This window comes from Tachyglossus aculeatus, chromosome 9 (genome assembly GCF_015852505.1).
Source record: "Tachyglossus aculeatus isolate mTacAcu1 chromosome 9, mTacAcu1.pri, whole genome shotgun sequence".
Taxonomy (NCBI): domain Eukaryota; kingdom Metazoa; phylum Chordata; class Mammalia; order Monotremata; family Tachyglossidae; genus Tachyglossus; species Tachyglossus aculeatus.
Genome location: NC_052074.1, coordinates 16,990,670 through 17,016,100, shown reverse-complemented (window position 1 = coordinate 17,016,100; position 25,431 = coordinate 16,990,670). Strand labels below are relative to the sequence as shown.

At 42.3% G+C, this 25,431-nt stretch overlaps 1 long non-coding RNA gene across 1 annotated transcript in view; it reads left to right on the top strand.

Annotated features, from left to right (window-relative positions):
• The first annotated feature begins 9,274 nt into the window (after positions 1-9,274).
• LOC119932322 overlaps positions 9,275-25,431 on the top strand; it is a 91,188-nt gene continuing 75,031 nt past the window's right edge. The window contains exons 1-2 of the long non-coding RNA XR_005452302.1: positions 9,275-9,490; positions 12,384-12,558. This is a non-coding gene — a long non-coding RNA (uncharacterized LOC119932322). The remainder of the gene's footprint in view (positions 9,491-12,383; positions 12,559-25,431) is intronic.

Here is a 25,431-nt window from a genome sequence, read left to right as displayed (position 1 = left end):
TGAAGGTTGGCACACTGCTTGGTGAGGGAATTTCAGGCCAGGAAGGATAGGGAAGGAGTGTGCAAAATGTATTGGATGGGGGCTGTGTTGACTGGGGTTTCATTAGGTGAACTAAGAGTGAAGAGTGCAAGCTGGATAGTAGCAGGTGATTAGAGGTGATATGTAAGATGAAAAATGCTGGTAGAGAGTAGGGAGTTTCTATTTGATAGAGGTGGGCAGCTATTGGAGGTCTCAAAGGAGTGGAGAAATGGGTGTTTAGTGATGTTTCCAGGTGATTCTCTAGGGAGTCATGTGGAGTATGGACTGAAGCAGAAAAGGCTGGAGGCAGGGAGGCCGGTGAGGAGACTGTTAAAGTAGTCTACGCTTGAAATGATAAATGGTGGGACCAGTGAGGTAGCTGTTGGGTGGAGAGGAAGGGTTTGATCTAGGATACATTTTACTGGAAGACTAGCCAGACTTTAGCAGTCATTTGAATGTGAAACAGTGTTGCAGTCAAGAAATCTGGATTCCAACCCAGACCTGCTTCTGACTTCCTCTAGGATTTTAGCCAAATAGCTTCCTCTCAAATCCTCTAGTATTTTAGCTGAATAACTTAAACTCCAGCTCAATCTCCTGCTCGGTATAGCAGGGAAAATATTATCATCAAGGTTATTCCTACTGGAATTGTTGTTTAGGTGAATGTGATAATGGTCCTGATTTTACTGTTAAAGGAAGTGCTTTAATTCTCTCAGGTCAGAACCAGTTAATAAATTACTTATTCTTTTCATTCACGCATTCAGTAGTATTTACTGAGTGCCTGCTCCTTGCAGAACTCTGTACTAGGTACTTGGGAGAATACAATGGCTCTTGGAAGAACATAGTGATCGTAAAAGACAGTCTCGTGTTATGAATATTTTTCCAGTAGACCGAAAGAGTTAGTGCAACTACAGAAGATGAGCCCTTTACCTCTCATTGTCACTGGTATTTATTATGTACACAATATGGCAGGTTGAAGCCCAGTGTCTTTAAACTGTTATGAAGCCTTCTGATAGTGACTTTTAATATTGTCTTACTGCCTTGGTACATTCATTTTGGGTCAAATTTCCCAAAGGCAGTTGGGACCCCCTTTCAGCCAGTCATCTACCTTTCAATTTTTTTTAAATGGCACATGTTAAGCACTTACTATATGCCAAGCACTGTTCTAAGTGCCAGGGTAGATTCAAGATAATCAGGTAGGATGCATTCCCTGCCCCACATGGGGCTCACAGCCTGAGTAGGAGGGAGTAGGAATTAATTTTCATTTTATAGATGAGGAAACTGAGGCACAGAGATGTTAAGTGACTTGCCTAAGGTCACCCATCCAATCAGCGGCAGAGCTGGTATTAGAATCCAGGTTCTCCAACTCCCAGGCCCGTGCACTTTCCACTAGGCCACACACTGTGTCTGCACTTCTTAAAATCCCGAGGAAGACTCTGGGTGAATCTGGAATAACATTGGTCAGTCAATGCTTCCCATCAGTGTCTTTGGGACCAAGCTGGTGGCTGAGAAAACAGTAGCATGACTCAACCCATCCCAACCTCTCACCTGCTTCACATCAACGCTTAGAACAGTGCTCCAGCACTTAGAACAGTGCTCGGCACATAGTAAGCGCTTAACAAATACCACTCATTATTATATCAACAACAAGGCTTTAAGATTTGGGGATCTTTTCCATTCAAGTCTTTTGGACAATGTCATGTAAAGGCAAAGCCAAGCCAGTGGTGTAAACACATTTATGCTTTTGATTCCAGAGTCCACTGTCAGGCTGATTAGAGTAATTATGATTATATTAAACATGATTATAAAATAGATTGTGATCCAGCCGTAATTAGTGCCTTCAAACATTTGTTCTGGCTAGTATTATTATCAGGGCTTTTCTTCTCTAATGATCTCCTTTGCAGTCTATCAGTCAATCAATCACGGTATTTATTGTGCATTTACTATGTACAGAGCACTGTACTAAGTGCTTGGGAGGATATAGTATGATACTATTGGTAGGCATGATTCCTGTTCTCATGGAGCTTACAATCTAGTGGAATTATCTTGGGGAATGAACCGAAGCCCATTTGAAGAAAAAAAACCTCCCTGGTTGTTACAAGTACTTGGTTTTATAAGCCTAAACTTCTCTGGCCACAGGCTGTAGTAGCAAGGGACTCTGGTTTCCCAAAAGTGAGGAGTTACGGATCAGTTTTCTAAAAAATCTTTCTGTGCACATTTTTCCACTCTTCAAAAACCTCCAGTGATTGTTGGAACAAAGAAAAGCTCCTTCCCATTGACTTTAAGGCACTGAATCAGCTCTCCCTAGCCACACTCATCTCCCACTTCAATCCAGCCCACACACTTCACTTCTCTATCAACAGCATACTCACTGTACCTTAATCTCATTTCTCTCCCTGTCAACCCCTAGCCCACCTCCTCCCACATGCCAAGAACCCCCTTCCTCTTCATGTCAAAAAGACCATGACTTTCCCCATCTTCAGTGCCCTACTAATATCATATTTCCTCCAAGAAGCCTTCCTCATTTCCCCTTCCTATTCACCCTCCATTCTGTCAACAATGAACTTGGATTTATGCCTCTTAAGCATTCTGATACTCACCCCACCCCCAAGCTTTGCATAACCTTATACTCTGCTGTTTGCCTATCTGTTATTTATTTAATCTCTGGCTCTTCCCCCCCCCCACCCCCAGACTGTAAACTCCTTGAAGGCAGAGATTTTGTCTATCAGTTCTATTGTATTGAATCCTCCCAAGCTCTTACAGTGCTTTGCACAGAGTAGGTGCTTAATAAATATTCTGGATTGGTTAATTGGTTGGTTGATAAAAGAGACTTTTTTGAAAGTGACTCCTGTTCTTGGTTTAGTTAATAATTAATAATAATTATGGCATTAGAAAAGCAGCTTAACCTAGTAGTGGAAAGAAAATGGGCCTAGGAGTCAGAGGTCCTGAGTTCTAATCCTATTCCACAATTTTGTCTGCTGTGTGACTTTGGGCAAGTCACTTTACAGCTCCGAGCTTCAGTTTCCTCATCTGTAAAATGAGGATTAAATCCATTCCCTCCCACCTAGACTCTGAGCCCCAAGTGGGACAGGGACTGTGTCCAAACTGATAACCTTGTATCTACCCAAGGGCTCAGAACCGTGCTTGGCACATAGTAAGCACCTAACAAATATAATAACTAGTATTTGTTAAGTGCTCTTAACAAATATAATAACTAGTATTTGTTAAGTGCTTACTATGTGTCAAGTACTGTACTACAGAGCACTGGGGTTGATATTTGATAATCAGGTTGGACACAGTACTTGCCCCACAAACAGCTCACAGTCTAAGAGAACAGGTATCGAATCCCCACATTTCAGATATGGAAATAAAGGCACAGAGAAGTTGTGACTTGTCCAAGGTCACACAGCAGGCAAGAGGCAGAGCTGGGAGTAGAACCCAGGTCCTCTGCTTCCCAAGTCTGTGCTTAATGTTACTAATAAAATGTGTGTTATAATCCTTTGGAATTTTTTATACATTTCAAAAACTACAGTGACCTTATGGAAAGACTAGTTGTTTAATTTCCCTCATTTTAGCCTGCCTTTGTAACTGAGATGTGTAGCTGATTGCTATCCCCTAAGGATTTTAGACCTGTGACCTCTGCTGTGCCTAAGATTTATCACCAAATCTTACCACCCATTACCCAGTCGAGCCCTGCAGCATACTGGCAATGTACTTCTAACAAAAGAACTCTATGAAATCCTCATGGGTGCTGAAATGAAGGCTCGCAAAAAGGTTTCCATGATATTTCCATAATCTTTTTTTGTTTATTCAAACTGGAATTATGCCAACATCCCACCAAAATCCTAAAATATTGGGGGGCATTGGGCTCTCTGTGTCAAGAATGAGGATAGTCCAATACATGGTCTCCCTGATCCTGGAAGTGTAGAATTGAAATTGCATTTGTTGGTGAGAGGGAGGTGCAGGACAGGAGAAGCGTGTGAGTGAAAGATCAGAGGTGGGAGAGACAAGAACAAGGCACAGTGAGAAGGTTAGTGTGAGATGAATAGAGAGGGCGAGGTTGGGTGTCCAAGACTGAACTCCTTGTTTTCCCTCCCAAACCCTGCCCTCTCCCTGACTTTCCCATCACTGTTGACGGCACTACCATCCTCCCCATCTCACAAGCTTGCAAACTTGGTGTCATCCTCGACTCCGCTCTCTCGTTCACCCCTCACATCCAAGCCATCACCAAAACCTGCTGGTCTCACTTCAGCAACATTGCCAAGATCCGCCCTTTCCTCTCCATCCAAACCGCTACCCTACTCGTTCAAGCTCTCATCCTATCCTGTTTGGATTACTGTATCTGCCTCCTCTCCGATCTCCCATCCTCCTGTCTCTCCCCACTTCAATCCATACTTCACGCCGCTGCCCGGATTGTCTTTGTCCAGAAATGCTCTGGGCATGTTACTCCCCTCCTCAAAAATCTCCAGTGGCTACCAATCAACCTACGCATCAGGCAAAAACTCCTCACCCTCGGCTTCAAGGCTGTCCATCACCTTGCCCCCTCCTACCTCACCTCCCTTCTTTCCTTCTACAGCCCAGCCCGCACCCTCCGCTCCTCTGCCGCTAATCTCCTCACTGTGCCTTGTTCTCACCTGTCCTGCCGTCGACCCCTGGCCCACATCATCCCCCTGGCCTGGAATGCCCTCCCTCCCCACATCTGCCAAGCTAGCTCTCTTCCTCCCTTCAAGGCTCTACTGAGAGCTCACCTACTCCAGGATGCCTTCCCAGACTGAGCCCCCTCCTTCCTCTCCCCTTCCTCCCCATCCCCCGTCTTACCTCCTTCCCCTCCCCACAGCACCTGTATATATGTATATATGTTTGTACGTATTTATTACTCTATTTGTTTTATTTGTACATATTTATTCTATTTGTTTTATTTTGTTAATATGTTTTGTTTTGTTCTCTGTCTCCCCATTCTAGACTGTGAGCCCACTGTTGGGTAGGGACTGTCTCTATATGTTGCCAACTTGTACTTCCCAAGCGCTTAGTACAGTGCTGTGCACACAGTAAGTGCTCAATAAATATGATGGAATAAATGAATGAATGAGTGAGTGTAGTGGGGGAAGAAGGTGGGCAAGCAAGAGGGAAGGAGCTGGTTGAATACCTTAAAGCCAAGGGTCAAGAGTTTCTGTTTGATGCAGATAGGAGTGGTTAACCATTGAAGATGTTTGTGGAGAGGTAAGATATGTGCAAACAACATTTGACTAAGATGATCTGGGTATTTTCCTCTTTCCTCAGCACAGAGTCAAGTGCAGTATGATGGAACTGGGGAAGGGAGTGAAATTGAGAAAGGGGGTACCTATACTCGACTTGGCAGGGTTTCCTTCATCTGTTACTGCTAGCTGTAGCTATTCAATCCATCAATTCATCAATCAATTCATGGTATGGATTGAATGCTTACTGTATGCAGAGCAGTTAGTCATATTTACTGAATGTATAATATGTGTAGAGCACTGAACTAAGCACTTGGGAAAGTACAATATAATAATAAACAGACACATTCCCTGCACTGTACTAAAGGCTTTGGAGAGTACACAGCAACAAAGTTGGTAGATACTTTCCCTGCCCACATTGAGTTTACAGTCTAGAGGGAGATTTAGGATATCCAGTGTGAGGGCAGAAGAGATTCCTAGATTCCTCATCACCTGCAATTGAAATTCATTGCCTTGATCCAGAGAAGCATGATGAATCTACTGCAAGATGTGCAGTAATTATTCTATCCTGGTTTAGGTTCTTGTTATTTCACCTGTGAGCAAAGGCAGGAGATAGCAAGAGCTGTTGCTGCTGGTGAATGTAAGCTCTTCTAGACTCTAAGCTCAGTGCAATGTTGAAATATTACTCTACCAAGCACTTAGTACAGTGTTCTGCATACAATAAGTGCTCAGTAAATAGTATTGAATGAATAAATGAGTGATGTGGGAATTTTGTTTTCTCCTCCGCTGATTCCCTAACTTGGCCCCTTTTCCCTTTTCTCTCCTGGCTTACGCCATTGCATTTCCCTTCTCTATCTTTCCTTTTCCTAACTTTTCTCTCTAAGTGCCAGGATCAGAATTTAACTTCCCTGTTTGACAGATCCCTAGATATTCCAAGGACACAGTGAACCGTTCATCAGATTGCATCCTGTGGAATCGATCAATCATCACAGTTTGAAATCCAAGTTCGAAGTGTCTCAGCAGAGATATGTGCATGGTGTAACAGAATAGATCACCATCCCACCTCACATTCAAAGACCCAGAGATTTTTCTTTGGTGGAGGCCCCCGCCAACACCGCACTTTTTCTAAGCCTTTCTCCAGCTCTAGCAAGTGCTACTTTCTGATCCATCTACTGTAGTTAAAATTCAGTTGGAAGCTCAATGACTCAGCGATCTGGATCTGTTGGTTTTTATATGGGTTTAAAAATATATTTGTTTTTGAGCAGTGAGAGTATAGAGCAGTGACTGAAAATGGAAAGAATCCAAATAGGAAAAGTAGATATTATATAGACAGGACAACCTTCACTGGGATTTAGCTCTGCCAGCAAGAATCTTCTCAGTCCTTTGCCCATGCTCAGTGGCTATAGAAGCTAATATACCTAGGGATTGCTCACAATGTGCCACGTGGACGAGTGGATAGAGCATGAGCCTAGAAGTCAGAAGGACCTGGGCTCTAATCCCGGCTCCAAGACTCGTCTGCTGTGTGACCTTGGGCAAATCACTTAACTTCTCTGTCCCTCAATTACCTCATCTGTAAAATGCAGATTAAGACTGTGAACCCCATGTGGGACATGGATTGTGTCCAACCTGATTAGTTTGTATCTACCCCAGCGCTTAGAACAGTGCCTGGTACATAATAAGTGCTTAACAAATACCATTAAAAATGTGTTGCAATTGTAGCTTTGTCAGTGACGAAGTGATCTGTCTTTACAAACTATCTAAATATTTATAGATAATAAAATTGCAACTCTTCCAAGAGGCCTTCCCTGACTAAATCCTCTTTCCTCCAACTCCCTCTCCCTTCTTCACTTAAAAATGCCACAGTTATTATAAAGAATCAGGAATCATTCTGAATTAGAGTTCCCCAAAGCTCTATTTTTAGAGCCTTTCAGGAGCTCATCCCACAGAGGCTATCTCATTCTCAGACCTCAGTCCCTCTCCCAGTGGCACCAGGCACTTTTAGGAGTAAACAGGACATGGGAGAGATCAGAGGGCAGTTCAGGTCGAGGTGTATTTGAAGTACCTCAAGTATAACGTAATATCAATCATTTAGTGGTATTTACTGAACACTTACTCTGTGAAGAGCACTGTATTAAATGCTTGGGAGAGCAGAGTACAATAGAGCAGGTAGGCACAATCCCCGCTCTCAAGGACCTTAGAGTAGGAGAGGTAGACATAAAAATACATTACCAACAGGAGAAAATGCCCATCCCTCAAGAGAGAATTCTTTTTCATTCTTTCCATATGGAAATGGGGTGAGTAATACCCCTGTCTGCTGGCGTGAAAAGTAATTAACTAATTTATTTTAATCTAGAAAGGGCTTTGACATTTGGGAACTCCAGAAATAAAAGATACTGCAGAACTGTGGTTTCTTTTATCTGTCTTATATTTTTTCCCAGGCATTGCGAGACACAGTTGTGGTTTATTTTCAGAAGCAGCCACATGGACTCACTTAGATAATCAGAGGGCTGGAAGGGACATCCAGACGTCCTCGTGTCCAAACCCCTGCCACCAACCTTTAACTTCCAGAAAGAGGCTCTCAATGCTGTTTATTCACTACCGAGAAAAGAGATTCTACAAATCCCTTAGTAGCCAGTTTCAGGGACTGAGGATCATTTCCCCAGCAAGTCATAGTAAAAATAATAATAGTAACCATAACTGGGGTACTTGTTAGGTGCTTACTATGTGCCAAATACTGTATTAAACTCTGTGATAGATACAGAATAATCAGGCCAGACACAACCCCTGCACCAAATGGAGCTCACAGTCTTACAGATGATGGAAATTGAGGCATGGAGAACCAAGTGACTTGCCCAAGGTCGTGTACTTCATGAATTCCTTCTTGTGACCAACCTAAAACCTTCCTCCCATCATTTAAATCCATTTTTTCTCATTTTAATCTTCCTGGAAATGGACAAGAGCTGATCAGTATCCTCCTTCTTAAATGTCTAATAGTGTAATTGTTTGACATCGATCAGTACTATTTATTGAGCACTTTGTGCAGATGCAGAGCAGAAAAATACAACAGAGTTGGTAGATGTGTTCCCTGTGCACATCTGGTTCCATAATCCCTATATGTTGTTAGCGTACAACATTCTCTAATGCTGGACCTGGCACTTGATCTGGGTCATCAAGTAGCTGTCATCAAGAGGCTGAATGGGATTTCTTGTGAAGTGAACATTAGAAAATGACCCCCCAACAAGTATTTTCTTTGGGTCATTTGGCTACTTATTTTGAGCAATCTGTTTTCCCTCTATTCCTGGGAAAAGCCCAGGAGATGGCTTTTTTTGGCTAAAGCAGAGCACCCTAGAAGGAATGGGTTGTGTGGATTGGGATCTGTCACTTGAAATAAGTGATAGATCCTCTGTCCAACTCCATAGCCTGACTGCCCCTGCCCCAACTACTTCTCAAGATCCAAGGGTGATTTTCCAGTTGTCCCTTCTTGCTGATTGTTAGTGCATCTCATGGTCTTTGCCTACAAATGAGGGATGGTAGTGTTAGTTTGGCCTAAATTTAGGAGCTATCCAAGTAGTACCCATTTTGATTTTCAAACCCAACTGATTCAGTCTACTGGGTTGCAAATTAATTTCCTCCCCAAAAAGAAGAGAAATTGGGTTAAAGAGTAAAATTGCTCTGGAAAGCCAAATAGCATTCTTAGACATTATCAGTATCTGTATCCTCTGTTGAGCTCTGTTGTCTGTGAATCAGAAAGCTGTAGATTGAATTGTGGTGTTATTAAAATGAAGGGGAAAGGGGAATTGGACAAGAGAGCTATTGGTCTGGCCAAATTCAAATGATTTAAAAACTCATCCAGGAAATAAATTGCACAGGAAACTTTAGCTGGATTCATACATTTCAGGAGCTATGGTGAACTTGGGATTTATATTTGATGCATGAGTCAATAATATTTGATTTGGAGTTCTTATTTTCTCTTCTAACCCTTTCCTCTTCCATTGATCTCTCAGAGTCTAGGATCCAGATGAAGAAATGAGTAACGGGTTACCAGTTTTCCCTTGAACTCTTTGCAGTTAAGCAAATTGCTCTGTCTGTGACTTACAGGATGAAGGAATTAGATGCCTGTCAAGGAGATTCGAAAGAAAGTACCTCATTACTCCATTAGACTTGAACTTTGCTTGCTCCAGCACTTAAGAAAATCTCATTCAAGAAAGACCTTATTGGATTTACCCAGAGCAATGCTTTCCGAACTTCAGGTTATTTTGAGAATGTCTTCAAAATTCCCAGTGAGTACACTAATGACACAGAAGCACCTCGCATCTTTTTTTTTTTGCCAGGATGGGCAATGCCAGGAATACCTCTGTCATGTCCATCACAAGATGATAAGAAAATCATTTTGGATTTGAGATAATAATAACAGTGGTATTTGTTCAGTGCTTACTGTGTGTCCAGCACTGAACAAAGTGTTGGGGTGATGCAAGTTAATCAGACCAGACACAGTCCCTGTCCCACATGGGGCTCACATTCCAAGTAGAGAGGAGAGCAGGTATTGAATCCCGATTTAATAGATTAGAACACTGAGATGCAGAGAAGTGAAGTGATTTGCCCAAGTTCACATAGCAGGTAAACTGCAGATCCAGGATTCTAATCCAAGTTCTCCAACTCCCAGACTTAGGACTTTTTCCACTAGGCCACCCTGTTTAGTTCTCCACTCGGCTGGTCAGAACCCAGCCATGTCAGAGCCAGTCATGGAGTGAAATGTTCACTGCTCTAATGTTACTGGATATTCAGTCTGCATCTGAATCCAGACTTTTCTCTTCATTTCACTGTTTCTCATGGATCTATGTCCACTAATTACTCATTTCCTAGGCTGTAAATTCATCCACTGAAAGCAGGGATCATGTCCACTAAATCTACTCTAGTCTCCCAATCATTTAGTATAGTGTTCTGAATGGAGAAAGCACTAAAATACTATTCTTTGACATTTCTCTCCTCTTTTTTAATGTTATTTATTAAACACTTACTATGTGGCAGGCCCTTGTACTAAGGGCTGGGGTAGATACAAGATAATTGGGTTGGACACAGTCCCTATCCTATACAGTGTTCACAGTCTTAATCCCCATTTTACAGATGGGGTACCTGAAGCCAGGAAAGTGAAGCGACTTGCCCAAGGTCAAACAGCAGACAAGGGGCAGAGCTGGGATTAGAACACAGGTCCTCCAATTTCCAGGCTTGTGCTCTTACCACTAGACCATTCTGCTTGTCCTCCATGGAACATACTCATTTTCAAGTATTTAAAGGCTGTTTTTATGACTCATGCTACTGCTAAAGAGACTCTTCACAACTCATTTGTTCTGCTCCACGCTCTAGTAGAACATGGCCGACGGGATGAGAATGTGGCAATATTACATAAGCCACTAGCACTATAATCAATTCCTCTGCTCAGATTCTCCATTCTGAAGTCTCGGAATCAAGGCTCATCCATCATCCCTGAGGAAAGTGAATATATATTGAAAAGAGAATACTGCTTCAATCTTTCCCCATAAATCTATCCCACTGTATCTTGAATCTGCTGCTGTTCTCTGGATTTTCTCCAGTAACCTTGAGCTTTTGGCTACCAAGATGTCTACCATAACTGCAAGTTTCCAAGATGCATCGCTATAGTGTGGTGTCTCTTCACAGGGGATCTAATCATTACATTAAAAACCTTACATAACTCTGACTCACTAAGACACCTCACCTTCATTGGATGAATTGGAATATATTACTTTGAGGAAGAATCTGGTCCTATAGACTTTTAACCAGTTGTCCTTGAATCACAGTTTACTTCCTAGTTTGCAAGAGCAATTCCAATTCTACCTTGCTGAGAAAAATCAAGGTCAGGCTGGAGATTTTGCAATTTCCTGAGCTCATGCTGATTTCCCTAGATTATTCCAAACAAATTTTAACTTCTATTCTAAGTGCTATGGCCAATCCTCTTAAAGCTCTATGGCATTTTGGCCTGCCAGTTTGCACCTGTTACAATTATTCAAGCAGACCCAATCAGATTTTGCCTACTTTTATTCTAACAGGGTCCTCTTTTATTTATAATTACTCAAAATATTTGACTTCAGTTGTATTTAAAAGAGGATTCTCTGCATTTTGTTAGCATTCATTTAGGGAAAAACTACCCCTCTTTTTCCTCAGGACTTAGATTTTTTTCATTTTCAGCATCAGAACAAGTACTGTCAACCACTGATTGTAATACAGTTCAGGTTTGGTCATCCTTCACTGAGCAGGGGATGCAAAAGAGTCCAATGGACAGGGAAGCAAAATAACTAGAACTGAGTCCCATTGATAAACTCTTACCTTCGATGAATCACCTGACTGTGCCTGAGAAAATCATCATCTACAACTTTACTGAGTGCCCCTGTTTTAGGACATTGAAATATGTTCTTAAGTAGTTGTGGAAAGTTAGAGGAAGACTTTAACTTGGAATTACCAGACCAAAAATTCTGGCTGGCCCTATGTAAACACGCAAATATTGCAAAGAGATTCATGTGAAGTAATGTAAGAATACCAGGAGTTGTAATTCAAGCCACTGAAAAATAATTCACATCTCCTGACTTCTAATACACCAGGGCTGTTTGGGATGTGGCCACTTCCTATCTGTGGCCACTTCCTATCCTATGTGTGCTGTTCCTATCTTGGACTAGCCTAATCCACCAAAGGATTTAAGTGGAAAAATACATTTTGATGACTTGGATATTTTCAGGTACAACAGGATAATGAACAAAGGGAGGCTTTTGGATACTGCAGTGACACATTTAATGTGATTAGAAAATGTCATCAAAACGAAATAGAGGGAAGTTGGGGAGAACATTTAAAGCTATTGCAGCCGGTTCTTTTCTCCAACCCCATCATTCATAAATGTTTGTTAAGTACCTATGTGATTCACCACACCAAACAACCTACACAGTTTATGTTAAGCTAGTGATTGCCATTGGGACTTTTCTAAGGACCACATGCTGGTGAGCAAAAAAACTAGAAAGGTCATACTTCATTTGCATATATTTTACTTGTGTTTCTAAAACTCTTCTGTCATCTCTCATGGAATTTATGTTGAATGGAAGAGTTTCTTAATGGACATTTGCAGATTTGGTTCTTTTTTTTTTTTTCTTTTATTGCTTTGGACCAAAGGAGTACAAAGAGACTGGAAAGGCAAAAGGAGCTAGAAGGTCAAGGAAAGCCCACCAGAAACCTTTGATGGATTGCTGAATAGCCAACCCCCTGGGCCACAGGGTGGAGAAAACTGCACTGGACTAAGTCCTTGCCTTTGAGAAGTCCTGCTTCAACTGGACCCAATCAGGATAAGGTAAGATTTCAGTGGTGTCTATCAGTCAGTGCCAGCTCTATGGACCAGTCTGCTTTGGCCACAGAGGGGGCAGAAGGTGGAGGCTCCAGCAGAAGAAAACATATTTTTAAGTGAATGGATGAAAATCATCCTGATTCTTGCTGAAGGAAAAATCTGGTTTGACATATGCCTCTGGGCCTCTAGAGTTTCCATGAGAATCTGGAACTCACTGTATTCTGAATTTCACAAGTGACAGGAGTGGGCATGAGCTGCTGTTCAGAGTGTGGTGGAGAGAAAGGCAGGGAGAAAGCTAAAAATAAAATATCCAAAACACAGAGGAGGAAGATGTTAAAGTATGTGTGAATAGAGCCTGCACTCTTTCCTGTGTGTGTGTGTGTATGTGTGTGTGTGTGTGTGCGTGCATGTCTATGAAAGGAGCAGGTGGGTTCCCACTTGATAATGAACAAATCTGGGATATATTAAGTCATGGCTGGGATTAAAACTTACCAGAATAAGCAGAGGGAAGAACTATGAGTGTAAGAGAGCAAGCTTCTTGTGGTCAGGGAATGGAACACTTTTTTCATTCATTCATTCATTCAATCGTATTTATTGAGCACTTACTGTGTGCAGAGCATTGTGCTAAGTGCTTGGAAAGTACAATTCAGCAATAGAGACAATCCTTCCCACAACGGGCTTACATTCTAGAAGGGGGGAAACAGACATCAAAATAAGTAAACAGGCATCAATAGCATCAATACAATTATAGCCTCATACACATCAAAACAAGTAAACAGGCATTAATGTAAATAAATAGAATTATAGATATGTACAGATATACACAAGTGCAGGACAGGGTAGAGCAAAGGGAGCGAGTCAGGGCATTGGGGGGGTGGGGGGAGCTGAGGAAAAGGGGGGCTTAGTTTGGGATGGCCTCTTATTTTTGTTTTGCACTTCCTAAGTCCCTAGTACTGTGGGCCCTCAATAGATGCTACTACTACTACTACTATTACTACTGCTACCACCAACATCACTATCACAAAAACAATGAGGAATCAGGAAACAGCCAATGGATAAAGGGAGACTTAGAAAGGTTTATTGTTAATTCAAACAGCAAGGTATTTTTTTCTCTCGCTTTGACTTGGAAAGAAAATATTCATGGAATAGGAAGGGAAATTGAAAAACATTAGAACCCCAAGTAGCAATGGGTTCTGCCTCAGAGCCTTTGTCCCTTTTCCCAAGCTCTCTCTATGCCATACAGCAGTCATTAGATGGAGTCAGCTGCCCAAATAACATTTCTTTTTCAAGTTTGTTCGTTGGGGATACTTTTTCCACGTGCTTAGTTGCTTCACAAGTGTGCTGAGTCATGGCAGTGGTGTGGGGACAAATCAGCAGCAAACAGCATAGTCAATGCAGCCGAGCCAAAATTGGTGCTTCTAATGAAACCTTATGGAGATAATCCAGCACCACCGAATGTCCTGAGTTTCAGCTCACTGTAGAATAGAGCACACTCATGTTCTTCCAATCCCCGGGTGAGGGGCAGAGCCATTATCTGAAAGGCGAGGAATGTATTGGTTCAACAGACGGAGGTATGACCATGAAATTTTGATTGACAACCATCCTCATTGCCATGCAAGTGGGGCTCTGAAAACATCCTATCTTGACAGTGGCTAATTTTAAATCTCTCATCTTGTGACTTACGTAACTCACCCTCTCAGCGGGTCTCTCTATGGGTTCTGGGTGTTGCTAGAAGCAAGAGCATGTGGTTTTATTACATTCCATCCAGGCTGTACTCAGCTAGGAAAGTTTGCAGTTCAGCAGGTATGTTCAGCTCCTGCAGGGTTCAAATTAATACAGCATTACCCCTTCCCCAAGAAATAGGTCCTACTTTGACTTTGAGCCCCAGGTGGGACCTGATTATCTTGAATCTACCCCAGCACTTAGTACAGTGCTTGGCTTAGAGTAAGTGCTTAATAAATGCCACAGTGATTACTCTTGCATCAGAAAGGAAAAGGCAAAAGGGTTCCTTGCTTATAACGAATATTTGTTGAGCACCTACTTTGTGCCAAGTACTGTGCTTGTTGAGTGTATCCAAAAGAGATCATCACTGAATACAGTCCCTGCCTATAAGGAGCTTGCAATCCAGGGGGAAAACCGGCAGAAATAGCTAGCGCTAAAATATCAAACAAATTATGAAAACTAACCCTTTTATCTCCATTTTCCCTTCCCCTAAAAGGATAAAATCAAAATTCCCATCGTTCTAAATATTTTCACGTTCCCCTCTAGACTTTAAACTCGTTGTGGGCATGGAACGTGTCTACCAACTCTGGTATATTATACTCTCACAATCATCATGATGGCATTTGTTAAGCGCTTACTATGTGCCAAGCACTGTTCTAAGTGCTGGGGGGAGATCCAAGGTGGTCAGGTTGTCCCATGTGGGGATCACAGTCTTAATCCTCCTTTTACAGATGATAATAATAATAATAATAATGGCATTTGTTAAGCGCTTACTATGTGCCAAGCACTGTTCTAAGCGCTGGGGGGAGATCCAAGGTGATCAGGTTGTCCCACGTGGGGCTCACAGTCTTAATCCTCCTTTTACAGATGATAATAATAATAATGATGATGGCATTTGTTAAGCGCTTACTATGTGCCAAGCACTGTTCTAAGTGCTAGGGGGAGATCCAAGGTGATCAGGTTGTCCCACAAGTGTTTAATACAGTGTTCTGCACACTGTAAGCACTCAATAAATACAATTGATTGATTGATTTCATGGCTCTACCTCAACCCCACCTCAAGGTCTTTAGGGCAGGTAGAATTTGGGAACCATGATAGAAAACCAGCATGACTTAGTGGCTAGAGCACAGGCCTGGGAGTCATAAGGACCTGGATTCTAATCCTGGCTCCACCGTATGTCTGCTGTGTGATCTTGGGCAAATCACTTAACTTCTCTGGGCCTCAGTTACCTCATCTGTAAAATGGGGATTAATACTGTGAGTTCCATGTGGAACATGGACTGTTTCCAAACTGATTCACTTGAATCTACTCCAGTGCTTAGAACAGTGCTTGACACATAGTAAGCACCTAACAAGTACCATTATTATTGTTATTATTATCATTATTATTATTAATCTTGGAAGGAGACAGGGCAGGGTGGGGGAAATGAGAGAAGTCTCAGAATGGCTTGGCCTCAGTAGCAGGAGGCTCAAATTTTTAGCTTGTCTAGAACTCACTGGGTGAAAGTGAAGCATTATCAATTTAATTAAAAATCAGTTGTAACAGTGGCAAAGAATAGTCTATCAGAACAGGGAAACCTAAACTCTGCTTTGACTCAGTCCTCTTGTTTCTGAATTTCTGTGTTCACTCACCAAGCTGTTCATGTATCAGCCCCCTCCCTAGAGTAGCACTATTTCCACTGGGCTTCTGAAAGCCCTATAAAAAGCTAATTTTCCACTCCCCAACTGTGTGTTTGCAATAAGATTTTCATTAGAGAACATTTCTATTTCACCACCGAATGCGTAATTCATCATCTACATGGAAACGCACATTCCCTCTCAGGAGGGCTCGGTGTTCCATATTGTATTAGTACAATATGCTAGGCTAACGGAGAGAAGTTGTTTTGTCTCTTTCTCCAAGCCAGTGCTTTCTCAAACAATTAAAAGTTTACCTTAAACTAAGGAATAATAAGAAGAAAAAAACTTGAAATGTATGTATTGTTTATAAAAGATACAGTTTTTATCTTCCCTGAAGCCTCCTTACCTATGTGCTCCCAATTTTCTGTTCATCAAGCAGCATGGCCTATTGTTTAGAGCACAGGCTTGGGAGTCATAAGGACCTGGATTCTAATCCCAGCTCTGCCACCTGTCCACTGCTTGACCTTGGGAAAGTCACCTAGCTTCTCTGTGCTTCAATTATCTCATCTATAAAAGGGGATTAAGGCTGTGAGTCTCATATGGGGCATGGACTGTGCCCAGCCTGTTGCCGATTTGTACTTCCCAAGTGCTTAGTACAGTGCTCTGCACATAGTAAGTGCTCAATATATACGACTGACTGACTGAATGAATAAATGAATGAACATGATTGTCTCGCATTTACCCCAGTGCTTAGTACAGTGCTCAGTACATAGTAAACACTAAACACGAATATCATTAAAAAAAAATAAACTCCTGCCAAGTGGTTGTCAGCCATTCTATCAGCTCTCTCCCTCCTACTTATCCACTCCCTTCTTCCACTACACCACAGCTCACAATTTTTGTTTCTCTCAAGCTACCTCACTGTGTTTTTTCTCATTCCAAATCATGTGAAAGTCAACCTCCTTTGATTAATTGCCAGAAGGCTTGCCCTGTGCAAGTGAGGCACTGTCTAGTGGGATAATTGCTCCCTGCTCACCTGACTTCTAAGGTGAAACTCTGCCAGTCATATGATGTCATTCTTTTGATAGAAAACAATCTCTAACAAAGTTAAAATTAGTCTGATACCATCACTATCACTGCATACCTGGAGACAGAGTTTTACAGAATCTTTTCATTCCAGAAGAGAAATAATCCATATACCAGTCACTTATCCTGGTCCATTACTCTGACCTAAATGATATTGACCAAGATTAATTTGTCTTTGTACCAATTTTTTCCTATAATGCTGTAGGGTCTGTGGCAGCCAGAGTTTTTGGAAAAATAGTTATGCAGGGGCAGTACAGCAGGGTGTTTTCCTGGGCATTGGGTAATCATTAGCATTTTTTTTCTTCTAGTAGTTGTTTTCCCGAAGTCCTGTATGGATCCCATCCTCCTACTTTTCTACCCCCTTCCTAACTCTGCAAAGGGGCAGTCAATGACACAGAGAGAAGCTGAGACACAAGAGCCAACACTGGAAAGCGGGAAGCTAATGAACTGGGGCTTCAGGCATGTCATTCGTTTCCATTTTTATATCACTATGAGAAATTAGGAGTCATTCAATCATATTTATTGAGCACTTACTGTGTGCAGAGCACTGTACTAAGCACTTGGGAAGTACAAGTTGGCAACATATAGAGACGGCCCCTACCAAGGAGCCCTCAGATGGAGGCTTCATTTCAGTTCCTCACAGCAAGCTCCTCTAAGTGTTCGAACAGCATTCACATGGGAATACCAAAAGCACACCCAGGTTTCCTGTGCAGTCCTCCTAGACAGGGCCCTGCCTCCTTTTCCTTAGGCGAGCAAGCTGGACTTCCTTTGGCTTTCCTGAATTAGAGAAATCCTATATGCACAAAGAAGCCAATGAGGGCTTGGTGCATCAGTACAAGCCTGAGTAGTCTGGTACATAAGAGAGAAGAGAAATAGCAGCTGAGGAAATAGCATCTAGACTGTGCTGCAATGAAACTATAACCCATCCGGCTCCGGGCTTAACAAATCACTGTTGTGTGGTAGAATCGATTCATTGCAGTACTGACTTGGCAGGAATGACAAAATTCTCTGCCTTTCTCTCTAGTGCAGCATCGAGGACGTGACTAATGCTTACTGCCAGCAGACAGATAGGACTGGGGGAAGCTGCTGTTTATCTTTTCTTTAAGTAATTCCTCGTACAGATATTCGAGACCCTTGCCAGGGAGGGTCATGAGGCTCAGTCCTGTTTCCAATTTTTGTTTTTATTTTTTATTAGCTACACTATCCAAGGCAAGGAATTGTCTTTGCCTTGGGTGAGAAGACTCTTCTATTACAAAGGGAACCATGACATTATAAACCCAGCAAACTGGGAAAACATGGAGAAAGAAAGGACCAGGCCAGGAATTATTTGACTCTGCCCTTTATTAATAATAACAATAATAATAATGATAATAATAAAAATGGTATTTGTTAAGCACTTACTATGTACCAAGAACTTTTATAAGTGCTGGGGTAGATACAAGTTAATCAGGTTGGACCCAATCCCTGTTCCATATCAGGCTCACATTCTTAACCCCCATTTTACAGATGAGGTAACTGAGGCCCAGAGAAGTTAAGTGACTTGCACAAGGTCACACAACAGACATGTGGTGGAGCTGGGATTAGAACCCAGGACCTTCTGACTCCCAAGTCTGTGCTCTATTCCCTAAGCCACACTGCTTCTCTACGCTATGTTACGTGGACACCACCCTCAAAACTTCATTTCTAGTTCATGTTGTATCCTTAAAAGTATCACTTAACATGGTACCGAAAGCACAGCATCTCCTGTAATTTAAATGTGCATGCTCATCTAAAGTGAAAAGGGGACAATTTTTATGAAAGACTTCAAGAGAGGAAGTGATTCAGGGTGTTGAAGGGAGCAGGAGAGAGTGGGCACTGTAGACCAAAGGGCTGGCCGGCCCCGGCTGTGCAGAGTTTCAGGAAGGGAACTGAAAGGCAGCCAAGATCAGAGTGAGAAAGAAGTGGGTGGATGAGAAACGAGCTCTGCACCGCGCTGTACATAGAAGGTCATGAGGAAGTCACAGGGCCTGGGAAGCACTAATAAAGACACCAGAAGACTCTAGCCAAGGGAGTCAGGCTCTCAAGGAGCAACACGGCCTAGTGGAAAGAGCACAGGCCTAGGAGTCAGGGGACCTGGGTCCTAATCCCAGCTCTGCCAATGCTTGCTGTGTGACCTTGGGCAAGTCACATAACTTCTCTTTGCCTCAGTTCTCCTGTTCTCCCTCCAACTTAGACTGTGAGCTCCATACGGGACTGAGACTGTGTCCAACCTAATTCACTTGTGTCTGCCCCAGCACTTAGAACTGTGTTTGACACCTAGTAAGCGCTGAACAAATACCATAAAAAGCAAAACATTAAAAAAAAACCCTTAACATTTTCTGCACATCACAGTCCACCCTGGGTGGGAACCTTACATTTGAAATGATTCCATTTTTGTTGATTACTGTCTGGAGGTTCATTGTCCCAGGCTTATCAAAATGTTGTTTGGAATATTTTAACATCCTATGCCATTGACTTCTGGTATAGTGGTGATAATGTGTAAGTACATTTGGGAGTGAGCATATGTTGCTATTTGTTTTGGAGTCAATGTTGTATTTTGTTTGGAGTTGCTTTTGGATAATAAATCTATCTTTGGTGTTCCATCTCCTTCCAGAGCAGGTCAGACGACAAGCTGGAGGAAGGAACAGGAATGGCATTCAATTTTTCAGTCCATTTCACAGTTCACCTGGCTCTGTCACCTCCTTCTTTGTGTAGAAATAAAATCCAATATATTACTAACTTAGGGCATTGGCAAGGTCTTCAAAGGTCATCAATTAATCAGCGGTATTTGTTGGGAGCATACTGTATAGAGGACTGAGAAGCAGAATAGCGTAATGGATAGAGCCCACGCCTGGGAGTCAGAAAGTTATGGGTTCTAATCCTGGCTCCACCACTTGTCTTCTGTTTGACCTTGGGCAAATCATTTTACTTCTCTGGGGTTCAGTTATCTCGCATGTAAAATGGGGATTAAGACCATGAACCCCATGTCGGACAGGGACTTGTCCAACCTGATTTGCTGTACTAAATCACCCCAGCACATAGTACAGTACCTGGCACATAGTAAGCACTTAGCAAATACCATTATTATTATGTTTGTTAAGATTATGAAGTACTTGGGAATGTACAATATAACAAAGCAGGTGGACATGATGATTGCCATAATCCATTAGATGTCATTTAGCCCAGTGCTTAGTGCAGTGCCTGGCATATTCATTCATTCATTCAATCATATTTATTAAGCACTTACTGTGTGCAGAGCACTGTACTAAGCACTTTGGAAGTAAGCACTTAACAGATACCATCATTATTTAGCCTTCTCAGATTAATGCCTGGGGAGGCTGATGCCCCAGCTTGTTCCAGACTCTTAAAGGAAGCTCTTCCTTATGTTTGACCCCAATCCCACTTTGTGCAAGTCATTTCTTCTTGCTCTGTCCTGAGGAACAGCCACTCACAATCTTCCACATTAAAATCTCTCAGACCAGAGCTTTCTCCCAAGAGTTCAGAGATGATTCAGATGTTCTCTCATCTATCCTATTCACAGAAGGTGGTGGCAAGTGGAAGCCTCTGCGTCACAAATTAGAAGCATTAGTATCTCAACCATGAAGTAAAGCAGGAGTACTTAGCAGTTATTTTGACTTTTTTTCCCTGGCGTTCATTGCAAACATCTGAACCCTTGGTTTTTGCTCTTCTTTCTAAAAATGTGCTTGTTTAACCATCTTAGAAGTATACATTATTCCTTTTATAGTGGTAATGCCATCTGTTTTCTCTTTTAGAGTGAGAAAAGCCATAAAATATATGCTGTCTGACCTCATTTTTTATGGTATTTATTAAGCGCTTTATTACGTGACAGGGACTGGATTAAGTGCTGGGGTAGATGCAAGCTAATCAGGTTGGACAAGTTCATGTCCCACGTGGGGTTCACAGTTTTAATCCCGATTTTACAAATGTGGTAACTGAGGCGCAGAGAGGTTAAGTGACTTGCCCAAGGTCATACAGCAGACAGGTGGCAGGGCTGGGATGCCAAGGACATGGAGAGGACCCTTCCAGAGGGGCTTCATTCCATCCACTCTGGGGCTCTGCCAGGGCTTGGGGTTGTAACTTCATCCCAGCTCTGAGAAAAAGTTAGTGGACCCTCAGCAATGTTGGCTACAAGGAAGGTGTGGCATTCAACTCAAGGACCAACTCTAACTAGACAATTTGGTGATCCACACATTTCCATGATGTCAACTGAACTGTTAATTTTGGGCAAAGGCCGTTGGGTTAGGATTTACCCTAGGCCTTGTTGGGTCAGGGGTCAAAAGGCAGAAAAGGAAAGATAAGAAATTAATCCATTCTCATTGGGGAGGCTGAGCAAAGATCAATATATTTGTTTTTTGGGATGAGATGGTTCTTTTAAAAATAGAATGAAGTTTCACTAAATTGTATTTTAATATTCCTTATGAAAATAACTGATACCAGTTCTACTCCAAACAAAGAATTTGCTGTTTTGAAACAATGACAAGAATCTGATTCTGCTCTTGGATGTTGTGTTCCCAGACTGGTTTTAAGCCCAATAAAAATGGCATGGGTCATCAGTGTTCCTTGTCTCTCCTGAGCCTGAATACCCCAGGAAATATAGGATTGGATGTGTGGAGACAAGAAAGCATATTTAAGGCATGTGTATTATGCAGTGAGTCTGCTGATTAACTGAGAAGTTGGCACGGTTGACAGCTCATTTCCAGAGATATGTATGGCCCAGTCCCTCTCTCTGCAGTGGGTGCCATACCAATTGGAGCTCTGTGGACTGTTTATAGCTGTCGGGGCAGCAGCAGCGTAGGGGGAGCATGGAGGGAGAGAGCCTGGAGCAACTCAAATGCTATCAGGCTGATGTCTAATTTTCACTAGACATTTTGTTGTAGTCATGCTTCTACTAGCAGCGAAAAGCAGCGTGGCTCAGTGGAAAGAGCCTGGGTTTTGGAGTCAGAGGTCATGGGTTCAAACCCTGGCTCTGCCAATTGTCAGCTGTGTGACTTTGGGCCAGTCACTTCACTTCTCTGTGCCTCAGTTACCTCATCTGTAAAATGGGAATTAAGACTGTGAGCCCCCTGTGGGACAACCTGATCACCTTGTAACCTCCCCAGTGCTTAGAACAGTGCTTTGCACATAGTAAGTGCTTAATAAATTCCATTATTATTATTATTACTAGGGGTAATCTGTTGTTCAGGGCCAACAATAGCCGAGTTTGGGCTGCTCATTGCAGGCAGGGAAAGGATTACTTCCTCATTCTGTACTTTCCTAAGTGCCTAGTACAATGCTCCACACCAAGAGGGCAGTGAATAAATGCTATTGTTCCCACTACTAAATTTTCACAGAGACATACAACACTAGTCCTGCCTCAATCAATTAATCAATGGTGTGTATTGAGTGCTTACTGTGTGCAGATCAGTACACTAAGCACTTGAGGGACTATGATACAATAGAGTTGGCAGACACAATTCCTGCCCCTGAGGAGCTTACAGACTAGAGGAGGACCTTAATAACCCCTGATTAACAGTCTTTATCCTATTCCACATTTCTCTCCTCACACTCCTCCCGGGCCCCAGTTCCAATTCACGTGACTAACCTCAAAGCGCTTCAGAATTCAGGGAGCAAAGTGAATCAAGGAAGGAGAAGAATGGGCAGGAGGGAGAGATAGGAAAGAGAGAAGGTAAGGAAGGGAAGAAAAAGAGATTAAAAACAACAACTGCAAGAAGAATAAAGGCTAGGCACAAATGCAGCTAAAAATACTTGCTGGTTGTAAAAAGCTATTGGTCAGTCACAAATACTGTAGGACTGGACTCTAGATTCAGTACAATTCAACCTCTACTACACAGCCACGCTTGAGGATGCAACAAGGAATCTGTAGCTTCATTCTGATCAATCCTCTAGGAAACTTACAACTCAACAAATTAGAAGTAGTGTGGGCTAGTGGTTAGAGCATGGACCAGAAGGACCTGAGTTCTAGTTCTGGCTCTGCCACTTGTCTGTTTTGTGACCTTGGTCAATTCATGGTAGATTCCCTTATCTTCTCTGTGCCCCAGTTACCTCATCTATAAAATGGGGATTAAGACTGTGAGCCCCATGTGGGACATGGAATGGGAAGAATTTAGCAGATACCATAAAAAAAGACTAAAAGCATCATCAAGAGTCCTAAAGTCACTCAAACCCATGCCTCTCTAGCCTTCTGACTCTATGGTCTTATATTTTTCAAGCAACTACAGTATACACACTGGATGGCCATCATGTCTGATTCTTTTCAACATGATAATCAAGATTACAGGATTTATAAGCATTTTTAATAATGAACATATAAAATCTAGACAAACAAAAGTGTGCCATCTCTCACATACACCCTCTACTGTTCAGCCAACATGGAAGACTTTAGGCTGTGTCTTAAAGACACTGCCTGAGAATGTAAGCCCTTCTCCCAAGCTACCTTATCAGGTTACAAGCTATCCACTTGCCATCGACTGCCCTAGGTACTTCAACTCTCAAATGGGCTAATCAAAAATGTCTAAAAGAACACTGAGCAAAGGATGCCAAGCTAATCACTGACCTTCGAAAAAAATCCCTCTTGTGATTGAAACCAAAATGGGTTAGCAGTAAAGGAAGGGGTCCAAAATAGCAATCATCCTAGCCAATAGTGCCTGGAATTTGGGAACAAGCTGGTAGATTCAAGTGTATCTTCTACAGTACAACATTAATGCTGGTTAATATTTATTTAGCTTAGCTTAACAAGCATGCCAAAGTGAATTCTCTCCCAGACTGGCACCTGGAACAAGCATCACAGCCAGACTTCAGATAATTAACAGTGAAATATCTGGCACACACTCTCTTCGTGGCCTCTGAAGGGATATTCAGCAGTGCTGAGCAACCAGGCTTTCCTCTTGCAGGCAATAGAAGAAGAATGAATCTGCTGGAAAATATTTCACATTCTTCCACCCATGGAACAGGCCTGAAAATCTTAATGGATGTGTTTTAGTCAAAAGCTAAGTGTAGTCCTGCAGCAATTTGCACATCAATGTTTAGATGCTCTTGTATAGATTTGTTTAGTGATTTTTTTTCCTCCACAAAAGTCCTGCCTTGAGGTGGGGAGAGGGTTTAGCAAGCAGACATGGAAGGCAGTGGGTGGCAAGATGCAATTGATAGTGTTGTTCCTGAGGACTGCAGCCCTGAACAGCTGATTAGAGTGGAGGGAGGCAGGACAGCTCTAAAATTCTACTGTCTTCACAGATTTCTTTCCCCCTACCTAAGAAGTTTGGTCCTTAGGGCTCCTCTTTTTGTGCTTAGCTACTTGTTGTATGCTTATTGAGAGTGTTTTGTTACATCACCCATTAATCCCATTAGTCACATTTCCCATCAACCTAGTCACCATACCTGGAGCTCATCTGCCTCACCTTCGAACCCTTGCCCACATCCTTTCTCTGTCCTGGAACTCCCACCCGCTTTGTATCTGATCAATCACCACTCTCCTCTCTTCAAAGCCCTGTTAAAATCTTACTTCTTCCAAGAGGCCTTCTTTGCCTTAAATCCTCATTTCACCATGCTATTCACCCTCCCTTTGAGCCCCTTGTTAACTTGGGTCTGTACTCCTTAAGCACTGCGATACTCACCCCATGCCCAGCCCCACAACACTTAAAGTACATGTCCTTACACTCTGCCATTTCACCTATCTGCAATTTGATGTCCTTCTCCCCTTTTAGACTGTAGCTCCTTTTGGGCAGGAATCTTGTCTCTCAACTCTGTTGTATTCTCCCAACCTCTTAGTACTGTGTTGTATACCCAGTACGTGCTCAAATACCATTGATTGAATGGGCTAGAGGAACTCTTTTGTGTATGTCCCCACAGGAAAAAGACAAAAAAAATTGTTGATGATTGTAGTGAAAAATGAATTGGCTCTTTTGTTCCAGGAGCAGGCTTATTCATTCCACTCTAACCATTTATTCCACAGTGTTTTTTGCTGCTGGAACCACCTCAAATACTCAAATAATCTCAATCTTCAAATGCTCTGCTCTAGTTTACTGCTGAAGAAATTGAGGCAATGACTTATCCCACAACATGAAGCAGGTCACAACAGAAACAGGGGCTTGAACTTAGGTCATGTCCACTATTAACAGTATTTACTAAGCACTGATTGAGTGTATGGCCCTGTCTTTCAATCTTGTTCTCTATCCAATCAATATATGCCTGAATTTCTTTACCTTCTCTCCCTTACCTAGATTTCATTACATTCCACTCTTTGCCCTTTCACTGTTCCAAGGCTAAGTTCTATGTCCAAAATAATCCATCCATTTTGATTCTTTCCAAACTAGTTCACAGACTGTACTTGGATTAAAGGATGAAGTGTGGCCCTATTCTGAAGAGTGGTTTGATAACAACAACATTGTGAAATGTTATTTTATCTGTTGCTTTCATGCAA